Below are 15,600 nucleotides of genomic sequence, written 5' to 3'. Positions count from 1 at the left end.
TCTCCACCTTACCTCCTCCCCTTCCATGAACAATGTAGATTTACTTTCAGCACTCCCAACAACAAGTGAGGACTCTATTATTATTATTATTATTATTATTATTATTATTATTGATAATGATAATAGTAAAAATGTACAAATAATACATATATTATATTATATTATATTATTTTCCCACTTTGTTAGCATTTTGGTTGTGATGGTGTTTTATTCTGGACAGATACTGCAGGAAGGTGTTCACCTGGTGGTGCTGTGAGGTGCTGCGATGCTGCAGAGTCAAACCAATACCAACCCATAAAACCAAACATTGTTTTCAAAAATCACTGACCCTCCGACGCCCTCCCGCTTCATTCTGGCCGCTAACAGGCGGGAAAACTTCTTCACATCTGTCGCCTGGAAAACGAGTGTCTTCCTGTCAGGAATAATTTATAACAGGCAGATTGAGGAACATGATTAATTAAAAACTGGTCTTAATTAACAGCCTCAATCAATGGAGCTCATTAAGAACCCTGCTGGAGGAACCACAGGTAGGCCTCACACACACACACACACACACACACACACACACACACACACACACACACACACACACGCACACACACGCACACACACGCACTCTCACGCACACACACAAAGAAAAAAAGTGAGAAATCAAAGTGAAATAAAATGATTTGAATTAAACTGGAAAATAAGGTTTTCTTGATTAATTTAGTGAAACAGCAGCAGGAGGGTTGCTTTGCCACCTGAACTTCTGTCACTTGAACCTCCGTCAACTGAATCTCCATCACTTGAACCTCCGGTACCTGAAGCTCTCTCACCTGAATCTATGTCACCTGAACCTCCCTCACCTGAACCTCCATCACCTGAATCTATGTCACCTGAACCTCCATCACCTGAATCTATGTCACCTGAAGCTCCATCACCTGAATCTCTGTCACTTGAACCTCCGTCACCTGAACCTCCATTACTTGACTCTCCCTCACCTGAATCTCCATCACCTGAACCTCCGGTACCTGAACCTTCCTCACCTGAATCTCTGCCACCTGAACCGCCATCACCTGAACCTCTGGTACCTGAATCTCTGGTACCTGAACCTCCATCACCTGAATTTCTGTCACTTGAACTTCCATCACTAGAACCCCCATTACTAGAACCTCCATCACTAGAACCTCCACTAGAAAGAAGGTGTGATCTAGTGTAAAGCTCTGTACCGGTGAAGAGGAACTGGCTCATCATGTCTTTATCACATACTAACATCCTGTCACTTTCAGGATCTTTCAAGGGGAGCATGACCCGCTGAGGGCACTTCACAGTACAGCAATACACACCGGATGCTTTTCTCATCCCTGCCTCCCTCCCTCCATACATCTTCCATCCATCTTCCATCCATCCATAACACATCCTCAACCTGCAATGTTTCTGGACTGTGGATGGACTCAACAGAAAAAGGGAGAACATGCAAACCTCAAAACCCGGACAGCGTGAACCACTATCCCACTGTGCCACCGTTTTATCTTATCTATTTCTGCAGATGATATATATATATATATATATATGTATATATCCATCAATCCATCCATTGTCTACCGCTTTATCTGGGGGCCGGGTCGCAGAGGCAGCAGTCCGAGCAGAGTGGCCCAGACTTCCCTCACCCCAGACTCTTCCTCCAGCTCTTCCGGTGGCACCCCAAGGTGTTCCCAGGCCAGCCGAGAGACATAGTCCCTCCAGGTGTTCCCAGGCCATAGAGAGACATAGTCCCTCCAGCGTGTCCTGGGTCTGCCCCGAGGCTTCCTACCGGAGGGACATGCCCGGAACACCTCCCTAGGGAGGCGTCCGGGGGGCATCCGAAACAGATGCCCGAGCCACCTCAGCTGGCTCCTCTCGATGTGGAGGAGCAGCGGCTCTACTCCGAGCTCCTCCCTAGTGGCTGAGCTCCTCACCCTATCTCTAAGGGTGACGCCCAGCCACCCTACGGAGGAAGCTCATTTCAGCCGCTTGTATCCGGGATCTCGTTCTTTCGGCACCAGGACACCCTAGGCCGGAGGTCAATGATAGACTTTGTTGTCGTGTCATCTGATCTCCGGCCGTGTGTCTTGGACACTCGGGTAAAGAGAGGGGCAGAGCTGTCAACTGATCACCACCTGGTGGTGAGTTGGATGCGTTGGACTGGGAGGAGGCCGGATAGACTCGGCAGGCCCAAACGTGTTATGAGGGTCTGCTGGGAACATCTGGCCGAGCCCTCCGTCCGCGCAGTTTTCAACTCCCACCTCCGGGAGAGCTTCTCACAGATCCCGAGGGAAGTTGGAGACATTGACCGAGTGGACCATGTTCTCCACTTCCATTGTCAAAGCTGCTGCTCGGAGCTGTGGCCACAGGGTCTCTGGTGCCTGTCGTGGCGGCAATCCCCGAACCCGGTGGTGGAAACCGGAAGTAAGGGATGCCGTCAAGCTGAAGAAGGAGTCCTATCGGGCACTGTTAGCTCATAGGACTCCTGAGGCAGTCGACAGGTACCGGCAGGCCAAGCGAGCCGCAGCCCGGGCTGTAGTGGAGGCAAAAACTCGGGTCTGGGAGGAATTCGGAGAGGCCATGGAGGAGGACTATCGATAAGCCCCGAGGAAATTCTGGCAAACCGTCCGGCACCTTAGGCAGGGGAAGCAGCTCTCCACCAACACTGTTTACAGTGGAAGTGGGGAGCTGTTGACCTCAACTGGGGATGTCGTTGGGCGGTGGAAGGAATACTTCGAGGACCTCCTCAATCCCACCACCACGTCTTCCATTGAGGAAGCAGAGACTGGGTTCTCAGAGGTGGACTCGTCCATTACCCAAGCTGAAGTCACCGAGATTGTTGTGAAGCTCCTCGGTGGCAAGGCACCGGGAGTGGATGAGATTCGCCCAGAGTTCCTTAAGTCTCTGGCTGTGCAGGGACTGTCGTGGCTGACTCGTCTCTGCAACATCACGTATATAAAAATTCCCCTCTCGCCCTCTGCGGGCGGTCACCTGTTTTTCTATTCCAAGCTTGGGTCCTCTACCAGAGGCCTGGGAGCTTGAGGGTCCTGGTACTCTACCAGAGGCCTGGGAGCTTGAGGGTCCTGGTCCTCTACCAGAGGCCTGGGAGCTTGAGGGTCCTGTGCAGTATCTTCTCTGTTCCAAGTACTGCACTTTTCTGGACTGAGATGTCCGAGGTTGTTCCAGGGATCTGCTGTAGTCACGCCTCCAGTTTGGGGGTTACTGCCCCGAGGGCACTACCGTCACCTTAACCTTCCAAGCCTCTCCAGCTCCTCTCTGAGCCCCTGGTACTTCTCAAGTTTCTCATGTTCCTTCTTTCTGATGTTCCATCACTTGGTATTGCTACATCCACCACCACGGCTTTCCTCTGCCCTTTATCAACCACCACGATGTCTGGTTGGTTCGCCATTACCATCCTGTCTGTCTGTATCTGGAAGTCCCACAAGATCTTCAACGGTCATTCTCCACCACCTTTGGGGGGTCTCCCACTGTGACCTTGGGGTTTCCAGCCCATACTCCGCACAGATGTTTCGGTACACTATGCCAGCCACTTGGTTATGGCATAACCAAGTGGATGTATATATATATATATATATATATATATATATAGACACACACACACACACACACACACACACACACACACACACACACACACACACACACACACACACACACACACACACACACACACACACACACACACACCACACACACACACACACACACACACACACACACACACACAAACACACACACACACACAGCTGCTCGTTTCAGTGGTTAAAGGAGCCCTCGGTTCTTCCAGGTCCTCTCTCCAGACCTTGTCACCACCATGTAAACGGGTTTTACTGTTGTGTAAAACCCGTCCAGAGGACAACTTCCAACAAGCTTTCTGACTTCGTTCAGGCTATATTCTTAAACATCAACTTGCGAAAAAGTCCCAAACAAATTATTTGTGCTCAACACAACTTCTTTAAAAGTCAAAATATTTAATATCGGAGGTCTTCATGTGTCTGCAAAGCCTCGTTCTGACTGGCTGTGAATTCCAGTTACTGTTAAATATCTCACTTTCTCTCTTTCTTTGTGTGTGTGTGTGTGTGTGTGTGTGTGTGTGTGTGTGTGTGTGTGTGTGTGTGTGTGTGTGTGTGTGTGTGTGTGTTCAAAAGAGTGGCACTTCTTATTATGTGAACACAAATTATCATGACAGGAATCTGCAAAAACAAGCAAACTCCTAACAAGGAGGGCTACAGGTTCTTGCTTTTAACAAGCAGCCTTCACGTTATGTATGACAGCTTTCCTCGCTGTGTGTGTGTGTGTGTGTGTGTGTGTGTGTGTGTGTGTGTGTGTGTGTGTGTGTGTGTGTGTGTGTGTGTGTGTGTGTGTGTGTGTGTGTGTGTCTGCGTGTGTTCATTATAGCGTTTGCTGGAATTGTCATTACTTATTGATGGTATCTCTGTTTAAAATGCAGAATCACAGCAGTAGGTGCCACAGTACTGTCATAAACACATACATGCACACAGATACACATCACATATATCTGTTTTTTCCAGAGTTGGGTTCAGGGGAATCAATGTAAGGCCAGGCCTTTACTTTCTGGCTGCCTCTTGTTTGTTACTCACGTTGCTTTAATTATATTCAAATTCAAATGATAAAACAATGAACAGATCAATGTTTTTCACCATTTCATCAGGTTGAGATCAGAGCCATGCTGAAGCACACATTGACATAATCTGACACATTAAATTGATTAAAGAAGAACTTAAAGAAGACAACACATAAAGCAAATATAAACCAGGAATAAACCAATGGTAAACAAGCTACAAACAACAGATAAACCAGAGACAGACTAGGAATAAACCACAAATAAACCAGAGGCAAACTAGGTATAAACCACAGATAAACCAGGAATAATAAGATAAGATGGCAGCAACACGCACCTTCAGAGTGGATGGAGACTGTCCTTGGTAAAAACGCTCCTGTAACAACTGCAGTTTGGAGGCGACAGGGCAATGTACAGCGTCCAACCCCCAACCCTAAACCCCCATCCCCGGCACCAGTGGTCCAGCAATTTCACCTGTAGTACTGATTGTATATACTACTTCCTCTTCTGAGGGAGTACTCCCTTGTCTCACAGCAGCCACACCCACAGCTGGAGGTGATTGCGATGGCGGTGCAAAATCAGATGTTTGCTCCGGGATGGCAGATGCCTGGTCAAGCTGCAGAGGAACCACATCCTGGCCAGTCAAACCAGGGCCACCAGGATCAATGGGTGCTCTTCATTAGAGACCCTCAGCAGCAAGAAGATCATACAGGTACATCTCCAAAAATTAGAATATCATGAAAAGGTTCAATATTCTATGTCACTCATTTCAGGAAGTCAAACCCATATATGCTATCGGCTCCTGACACACAGAGTGAAATATTTCAAGCCTTTAGTTCTTGAAATGTTGATTATTATGTCTTACAGATCATGAAAACCTACAATTCAGGGTCTTAAGAAATTGACATATGGTGGGAAGGTTGAGTTTTGGAAAGTCATGGTGTCACACCCTATCCAGCTAATGAAGTCAAAACCCCCGCTAAGGTTTCATGAGCCTTTCAATGGTCTTCCAGTCTGGGTCAGTCGGTGACACATTCCTGGGGAAGACTGCTGACTGGCCCTGTTACCTCTGGTCCAAACTGCTACCAAGTGAGATTACAAAAATGCAGCTGAACCAACCAATTCTGCAGGATCTACCGGTATGCTTTTCAATGTCCTACATCAAGGATCAGACAGAGGGAACCACGCCATCCAAACATGAGGCCGGGTCTGGACCAGCGTGGGCATTGAGCGGCCGAGCTCCATGGACATTAAGGAAAAACCTGCAGCATTGCATCCAATAGGCGCCGAGTTGGCTGGTCAGGGAGCCCCTCCCTCAATAATGCAGACAGTCCCAACATAAGGTGTGGCATCGAGTTCCCCATGCGACCATGCAGGCACTGATGTCAGATGCTCTGCAGCGCAGGACGTCTGTAACACGACACTGTGGCCACAGCTTTCATCCTCAAAATATCCTCAGGGTGTACGATGAAGGAAGCAATAGCCGGTTCTACGGCTGGCATCTGACCTGAGCCAACCTTCTCCACATCCTGCATCGCTGCCAATGCCCGTCCATCAGGATTTTGTCTTGAAAATGTCTTTGTGTCGGACCAAAAATGTTTAACTCCTTGATGTACCCTGGAAAGGGGAACACCAAAAGGCTTTGTGGCCAATTGGCATTTGCAGGAAGCACCAGAGGGCCAGTTGTGGTGGTGGCAGTCCTGGCATCAAGAGGCGGACTGTCCCGCCCCCTCAGTCAAAATTTTGTATTTATTTTTTATATGTATATATATATAGTTTTCAGTTCATGACGTGTTCAAAACAAACCAGAACTCTGAAGAAACTCCACTGACTTGTTAAAACCACAATGTAGTTTTACAAATTCAAACTCAGTTTTCAGTGGTCCTGGAATGCACCCCACGATCACACAACTGACGTCATCATATCAATCCACCACAGAGTAGCCAGCGGCTGTATATTTTCAATCACCTCTCACGTATCGCTGATATCACAGTGGATATACGAAACATGGTTACTGCCTGTTTATAGTAAATGAATGAAAACTAAAAACAGAACATTTTAGCATGTATTTATTCAAAGTCAACAGATTGCAACTGGCCATGTGCCTAGAAATAAAAAATATTTAAACTGTAAATACTGAAAAAATTGATAACCACACACTTTGTATTTAAATGTGAATGTAAGGCACACAAATATAAATGTGCATAAAATAATAAAAACCTAAAAAAGGGAAAACAAACTATTAAATTGTATAATTATATGTATATGTACTTGTTGCAGTGTGTTGTTGTAACTTGTGTCTGATCATGCTTCGGTGTAGCCTCGATGTGGCTTCGATCAAACTGCTGGGCTGCAGAAGTTTTCTCATTCTATGCATCACGTCATCGCCCCGCCTCGGTTTTCAGCTGCCCCCCCTTCTGTACTGAGCTGGAGCTGGGACTGGCTGGTGGTTCCTCTAATGTCAACCAGCAAAGGGCTGTTTTTATTGCCACAGATTCCTCCCCAGCAACTGCCTCAGGAAGTTTTTACCACGGGGGCAGATGAGCATGTGCAGTAACAGCTCTGGAGCCTCCTTCAGTCCCTGCAGGAGGGAATCGTGGCCGTGAAAGAATCTTTCCACCTTGGGAGCTGATATGAAAACTTCACGATGCAGTGGATAGGAACACTTGTCGTTTAACCAAACACCCCCCCAAAGTGAAGAACGTTTTGCAGATACACTCATATTTGTTGTCATTTGTCATATGTCTTGTTCAAGTTCTGTTTTCAGTTTTAGTCAGCATAAATGTTGAGCAGGCCTCATCTTTCTGGAGCAACACATTTTCATTCAGACATTTTAGAACAATTAAAATGGTAAAAACTAAATCATTGAACTGCTCTGCTGTATGACAGAGAATAGGAAATATCAGAGATTTCACATGATTTTAGCACACGTTATCTCCCTCATAAAATGTCTTTTAACATCAGAATTGCTTTTACACCGACATTATAATGTGTCAAGGCTCATCTGGACAGATTAATGTGAGCTCCTCGCACCATCAACACTCTGACACTGAGACTAAGCAAACACTGAGATATTATGTCTGTCTTCCAGGACCTGCTGTGACAGTAATGTTTGCATGAAGAAAACTGTGAGTGAGTGAATCAGAAGTCCTCATGAGCTCTGCATGTTGGCCAGCATCTGTCTGTGAATCTTAGTGGAGCACGTCTGCTTTCCAAACAATATAAGGCTTCAGAGCCGAGCTGAAGTCACATTAAAAATGTTCATTTTCATCCACTTTTTTGAAGTAATGCTGTGAAGCAGCAGCTACGGTATCCACTAATTATTTTTTCTGAAATTAAAGATTTGAACTCGTTTTAAAATCTTGGTCACAGTTTTATACAGTCTGGTGCTTCTGACTCTGAAATGGACGTCTGGACCTTCCATCGTCTCAGTGGTGATCGATCAATCAATCATTTAATCAATCAAGCAATCAGTCAATACATTTTTTTCAATCCATACGTTGACGCTGTCAAACCTTTCCCATCCATCCATCTATCCCTCCATCCTTCTATCCATCATCCTTCCATCCAGCAAGCCATCCATCCTTCTATCCCTCCATCCCTCTTCCATCCATCCATCCATCGCTTCATTGAACAAACACAGTGTTTGCAGCTCTTCTGACACCTTGTGTTTTTCTAAACATTCATCAGGGTTTATTTTATGTTTTTACCTTCTTCTCTCCAGGAAATCCTCTGATTCGCACTATAATCTTCTACTTGGCCTGGTGAGCAGATACACTGCCTGATGTTTTGTTTCTCCGGCTGTGTGTGTGTGTGTGTGTGTGTGTGTGTGTGTGTGTGTGTGTGTGTGTGTGTGTGGCTTAATTCAAAATAACACCTGGGTCTCTGCCATTACGAGATGAGCTCTAAGCCCAAAGATGAAATGCAGCCTAGCACGGATATACACACACACACACACACACACACACACACACACACACACACACACACACACACACACACACACACACACACACACACACACACACACACACACTGCATTCCAGAAGACAGCTAGTAAAAAGTTGCTCCTGTGTTTGTGTGTGAGGCGGTAGGGAGGCAACTTGATCACCGTTCATCACCTTCTGGCTTCATTCTGATTTTGCTATTTAAAAATCAAGACAACATGCTGCGATGTCTCAAATAAATCAGTGGCTCTAATAGAGTTCCATCCATGAATACTGTGCATGTACTGCAAAGCGAAGAAACATAACTTCTGCGTTATTTCGTGCATTGGGTGAATTTACATTCAAAACCACGTAGGCTGACAAACAAAACAAAACAATGTTTTATGATTCACTATTTTAAATCTGGACATCAGTCTTCCAGCCAACAAACCAGGGCTGTCAAACTCTGGCCCTGGAAGGTTGCAGCCCTGCATGCTTCCCATGTGTCCCTTCCTCAACACTCCTGAATCTCAGGATGGTTCCTCACCACGTTCAGCACAAAGCCAGAGAACCAGCCTCACTGCAACCAGCCTATTGTAGCAGGTACACATGGAGAACCTGCTGGGCTGCACCTCCAGGACCTCCAGGACCTCTGTTTGACTGCAGGGCTGCACCTCCAGGACCTCAGTTTGACCCCACTGTTGGAAGCACAGCTCACTGCTGACAACATTACGTCACATTTCCACTACACAGTTCTGTGAATTCTTCTGTGAAAATTATTAGATTATTTTTAATCATTCTTCCAATTTCCTTTAAAAAGAGCATCAATGTACAATGCTAGTCTTTAAAATGGTGAAAAAGAATATATGACAATCATAGAAGGAACCTCAGCCAGGAAAAAAAGAAAAACAGATGATAAACTGATGATAAATAGTGAAAGAAAGAGCGAGAGAGAGAGCGAGAGAGAGAGAGATGCAGTTAGAAAGGTCCAGCGGTCAGATGCTTTCAGAGAGAAACAGAATGCTCATGGCAGGAAGTTCTTTAGTTCCAGCACTTTGTTTTTTAGTTCAAAAAACAAAGTTTAGTTTTTTACCAAGAAATCCAACAGGGAGTCCCAAGAAATGCAGACTCCCTGTTGGATTTCTTGGTCTTGATGAGAAGAATAATTGAGTTTTAGGTTGATCTCCCTATGACATTCCGACAGGCCGTGGTGGCCATGGTGGCCGTTTTAGCGTTTCTTGGTGGCGCTAGAGAGCACATTATGGCACGCTGGTGGTTGATTTGTAGATTTTCTTGCGTTAAACTTTTCACTCATCTTGATGAATAGAGAAGGTAAGATAAATAGATTTAAATCTTTGTTGGCTCCCGTTCTCCATCTTGGCGCTGCTCAGGATGTTCCGGCATGACGCTCCTGAATACTGTTGTATTCTTCAAAGTTGACTTGTCAGTCAATCTTCATGCAAGAACAGAGTTTCAGTCCAAACTTGTGCAGTGAAATTGAGTGGAACGGTTCACTGATGGTGGAGATGTTGGGGGGGCGATGCTCCCCGATGTTCTGTTCCACTGCTCTTCAAAGCCTCATCGGAGTTTCCAGGAAAATAAACAAAGGATATTTCCCACTATTTATTTTAAAATGTACAAATGGTAGTCATTACCCCAGGTTGTCATTGAAGTAACAACAGGTTCATGAGATTAAACTGAAATAAAGGTGATTGACTGCCCATTCATCATGACTTTCCCACCAGCAGGCGTGTGTCGGGGTTCCCAGCGAGCCTGTCAGCTGATCTGAAGGTGACTTAGCCATTCTGCTGTTGTCTGAATAAAAAGCTTGTTTGTTGCAGTTGCAGATTTGTATTTGCAGTAAAAGCTGCTGGAAGCCACAAGGTGCTCCAGATCTTCCAGCAGCAGAACCTTTCCAAAGTGTCACCTTGGTTTACAGTCAAGCCGAGATCTCACCATCCGGCTCTGCTGCTGTCGTCATGGACTATGATGAAGTTTAGCTCCCTGTGAAAACAACCTGAACTCCAGTGTTGTGTGAATGTGCCGTCAGTAGGAAGACTCTCCAAGTCCTAATGAGATGCTTGGCTTGGCTCTGATTGGAGCCGCTGCTTTGAGAAATAATAAGGCCACTTTGGCTGCCATCACTCAGATAAACCACTTCCCTGACGAGTGAATTGGACACCGGCTGCTTCTGCTTGATTGCTGCTGATCAATTTCCTCCCTGGTAAAGGCTTTTGCTGCTTGTTATTGTTGCATTCAGTTGGCTCATTATTTTTTTATTTTCAATTGTTTGGCTTGTTTGCATTTTGATTCCTCAAAGTCAGCCTGACTTTGGAGGGATACTTGAGAAAACTACATACATGGCTCAGTTACATCAGACATCGGTTCGTGGAGGTGGAACGGCGACTGTTTATAAAAACAACTTTAAATGTAAACAGTGCACTGTGCCATCGTTCTCCAGCTTTGAGCTGACTGTATTTGAAGTGGGCCGCTCCAACCCGGTGCTGTGTGCCGTCATCTACCGATGGCCCAAATACAATAAGGATTTTATGAACGGACTCTCTGACTTTCTGGCTGTACTCATGCCAAGATATGATTATGTCGTTATCGTTGGATATTTTAACATACACGTTTGTTGTCTTGATAAACCTCTTGTGAAGGACTTTTTAAATCATAATCATGGTGATCATGTGGTTCTGGTTCTGTTGGACCTGACTGCTGCATTCGACACTCTGGACCATAACTTCTTGATTTCCCAGCTACAGCACCTGGTGGACATCCGTGGTACTGCACTGGCCTGGTTTAGGTCCTATCTGGCAGACAGAAACATGTGTGTTAGCCTTGCTGGCTACAAATCTTCCTCTGCTTCTCTCACAAATGGGGTTCCACAGGGCTTAATCTTAGGCCCCTTGATTTTATTTCCCTGCACCTTCTGCCACTGGGTTCTGGTCCCAGGAGACACCACAACTCTTTCCACTGCTATGCAGATAACAGCCAGATTTATGTCCCGCTCAAAAAGAAAGATGGCTTCTCACTGTCACCTCTTCTGTCATGCCTTGACGACATTAAAGCCTGGCTGGCTTTAACTTTATACGTTTCAATGAAAACAAGACTGAGGTGATGGTGTTCCGCCCAATGGCTCCTGTGAACCCCTGCTTTTCCACCTGGGTCCCCTGGCTCCACAGCTGAAGCCAGTGGACTTAAACTGAGGTTTTAGGATGGACAGTGATTTTAAACTGGACTCTCAGATTAGGGCAGTGGTCAAGTCCAGCTTCTTCCACCTCAGAAGGCCTGCAAAGGTGAAGATTTTATTGGTGGTTTTATTATTGCCAATCTTATAGTTTGTTTTAACTGTTTATTTCTGTTTTTATTCTTCTATTTTTATTTAGTTTTTTATGTGAAACACTTTGGCTTCAGCCACTGCTGTTTTAAAGTGCTCTACAAATAAAGGTGACTTGACTTGACTTGACTTGAGAACAACTGCACCAGAGCAGCTGCAGCAGAACATCGCAGGCAGATCAGGACACAAACACAAACAGTTCTCCATCAGCTGGTCCAATCCCTGTCCTCACTACCTAGAACCTTCAGATCAGGCTGATCAGTTGTCTGGGCTCCTCCAGATGATCCATGAACTGATGGCCATCGTCATATCGACGGACGGACAGAGTTTAGCCCACAAGCTAATACAGTTAATGGGGCGTGGTCATTACCATGAACAAGCTTCTTGTTGGAGCCAATGGTGAGCTGACCTGATGGCCAGGACTAAGACCAGGATCAGGACCAGGATCAGGACTTGGACCAAGATAAGGACTAGGATCAGGACCAGGACCAAGACTAGGACTAGGACCAGGACCAGGACAAGGACCAGGACCTAGACCAACAGATCTATTGGATGTGACTCACTGCTGAAACAAAAAGTCCAGGCCTATGCGACCGATTCTGAACCCCCCAATGCACCAGTGTATATGCAGCTGTCTTCATGGGACCAGTTTTAAGAGTCACACGATGCAAGGCTCAAAATTACAGCCAAGTCCATTACAGTCCATTTCAGGGGCCAAAAGTGAAATCATCTTGGATTTTCAAGTGGCAAATTGACTAAAACAAGTAGCTATTCAACGCTCTACCACTGTGCCAAATTTGGCGCTTGTGTAACCATTCGAAAGATGGACTATTTTCTATTCCATGTTGTTAACTTCAAAGTGTTTTGCTTTGGGTTTGACAGGAACTGCAACTTCTTGGTATGGTAATGGATGAATCACAGTCCTGACCTTAATATTTTCCAGTAAAACCTCCAGCAGGTCGATTGTAGCACCGCTTCTTCTTTCTACATCAGTGTTTGCTCATTTTATAACCACCATGCCATCGTTTGAAGACAATGGTAGAAGGTACTGCATGTGAAGCCACTGACATTGAAACAGTTTGTTTCTATGTTGTTCTTTCCCTCTTTTCTGAGTCCTCGTCTCAAGCCATTAAACCCTTAAAACTAACTCTTCTGTTCTTTCCATTGAAATTGCATTACTTCAAAATCTGAATGCTGAAGTTGTTTACCTTTAGAAAAGGTCCAAACAAACAGGTTTCCAGTATAAACGTGATCTTTTATAAAAAGTTAGTTTGGTTCCTTTCCTGGTCATTTGGTCTTCATCATCAGCCCATGTCATAAAAACCATTTGAACATTCCTAACAGTCAGTATAGAGGTGCTAAAAGCCTCTTCTCCTAAAGACCAGGATGTGCCAGAATGTGAGCAGAACAATATGATGGGTGGTAATGACTGTGATTAATTACAGAGCAAAGAGGAGCACACGTCAGACTCCGCTGAACGAGTGACAAAATAAAGAAAATGAAATGCATGTACAGTACGAGGGTTCTCACTGCTGCAGCAACAGTTGGCCGAGCTGAAATATGAAGCAGTCTGCTAAAAGCTCTAATTGCAGATCATGATGGGACGCATAAGCAGCTGCATCAACGTGCATCTTGTTCATTTACTGCAGCGTTGCTGCGTCTTCAGCTCTGCATGTTCGTACCGGCTGCCGTGTTACATACCTGTGTGTGGGAGCGCAGTGTGTGTGGAACACTGTGAGTACAGAGACTTATTGCAGGTATAAATCAAGCTCTGTAATTGGTCAGAAGCTATAAGCGCAGCAGGGCACCCCTCCTCAGGCTGCTGCTAATTGGCCCCCTGCTGTGTGGTGGCGTGTGGCAGATGAGACTGGCAGAGAGTCAACAGGTGTGCAGGTCTGTGTGCCGTACGGCCTGAACCGCCGCCGCGCTCTACTTCATCAACCATGTGTGTTTAGCTCAGCTGGAGGGGTCCACACACACACACACACACACACACACACACACACACACACACACACACACACACACACACACACACACACACACACACACACACACACAGACACACATATTTTGGGTGAAACTGATGCATGATAACATAAAGTTAATATTGATTCCTTTATTCTAATAAAAGCAGGAACAGCTTCTCTCTAATTAATTGAGTCCTGCTGAGTACTCAAAGATACTACTTGATTACAGTTTCTAGTCAGTTTAAAGTACAGTTACTGCACTAGTTATTGAACCAGTAAACATTTATATTAGTTACTGGAAAACAAATCAGTGAATAGCTGGAATCAATGAGGAATATCTGGATATCTGAATATCTGCAAGTACACATACACACACACACATACACACACACACACGCACACACACACACACATATATATATATATATATATATATATATATATATATATATATACACACACATACACATAAATATTGATGTTTTACTGTGTTGAGTGGAACACATCTATAATTTATGTTAGTATGAATTAAAAATAGTTATTTGATAAACTAATGACAACCAGTTAAATTACTCTGATGCTCTGACACTGGCTCAGGATGGATGGAAGACACATTAGTGGAAGTGACAGGTAATCAAAGACAATCCAGAATCCTCCAACAAACTCAACTTCCTCAAACAACTTCATCAATCAAACTCAACTTCATCAAAGACCTTCCTCAATCAAACTCAACTTCATCAAAGACCTTCCTCAATCAAACTCAACTTCCTTAAACACAACTCAACTTCCTCAACGTCTTCAATCAAACTTAACTTCATCAAATAACTTCCTCAATCAAACTCAACTTCCTCAAACAAACTCAACTTCCTCAAACAACTTCATCAATCAAACTCAACTTCATCAAAGACCTTCCTCAATCAAACTCAACTTCCTCAAACAAACTCAACTTCCTCAAACAACTTCATCAATCAAACTTAACTTCATCAAATAACTTCCTCAATCAAACTCAACTTCCTCAAACAAACTCAACTTCCTCAAACAACTTCATCAATCAAACTTAACTTCATCAAATAACTTCCTCAATCAAACTCAACTTCCTCAAACAAACTCAACTTCCTCAAAAAACTTTGTGTGCTGTTAGTATTTAACAAGTAAAGGTTACAGTTTTACTAGAAATATTTCTTTAAAGCATTTGTGTGTGTGTGATGTTGTGACGCAGAGAGCATTTAATGTCACTCCAAACCTCTGCTTGCTCATGAGACAATGTTGGTTTTTGTCTGTAAAATGTTGGTCATCTAAATGATGAATGTCATTTCGGGTTGGTTGATGAACCTCGTCTGTGTCTTCAAACCAGAGAGCTCGTCGGCTTTGGTATCATGAGGTCAATCTGTCCTCTACAGGAGCTTCAGATCCAGTATCATGAAGTCAGTCTGTCCTCTCGCTGTGGGATCCAGTATCATGAAGTCAGTCTGTCCTCTACAGGAGCTTCAGATGCAGTATCATGAAGTCAGTCTGTCCTCAACAGGAGCTTTAGATCCAGTATCATGAAATCATTCTGTCCTCTCGCTGTGGGATCCAGTATCATGAAGTCAGTCTGTCCTCTGCAGGAGCTTCAGATGCAGTATCATGAAGTCAGTCTGTCCTCAACAAGAGCTTCAGATCCACTATCATGAAGTCAGTCTGTCCTCTACAGGAGCTTCAGATCCAATATCATAAAGTCAGTCTGTCCTCTACATGAGCTTTAGAGCCAGAAGC

The sequence above is a fragment of the Blennius ocellaris genome (assembly GCF_963422515.1).
Source record: "Blennius ocellaris genome assembly, chromosome: 3".
NCBI lineage: Eukaryota > Metazoa > Chordata > Actinopteri > Blenniiformes > Blenniidae > Blennius > Blennius ocellaris.
Note: the sequence above shows the minus strand (reverse complement) of the source record.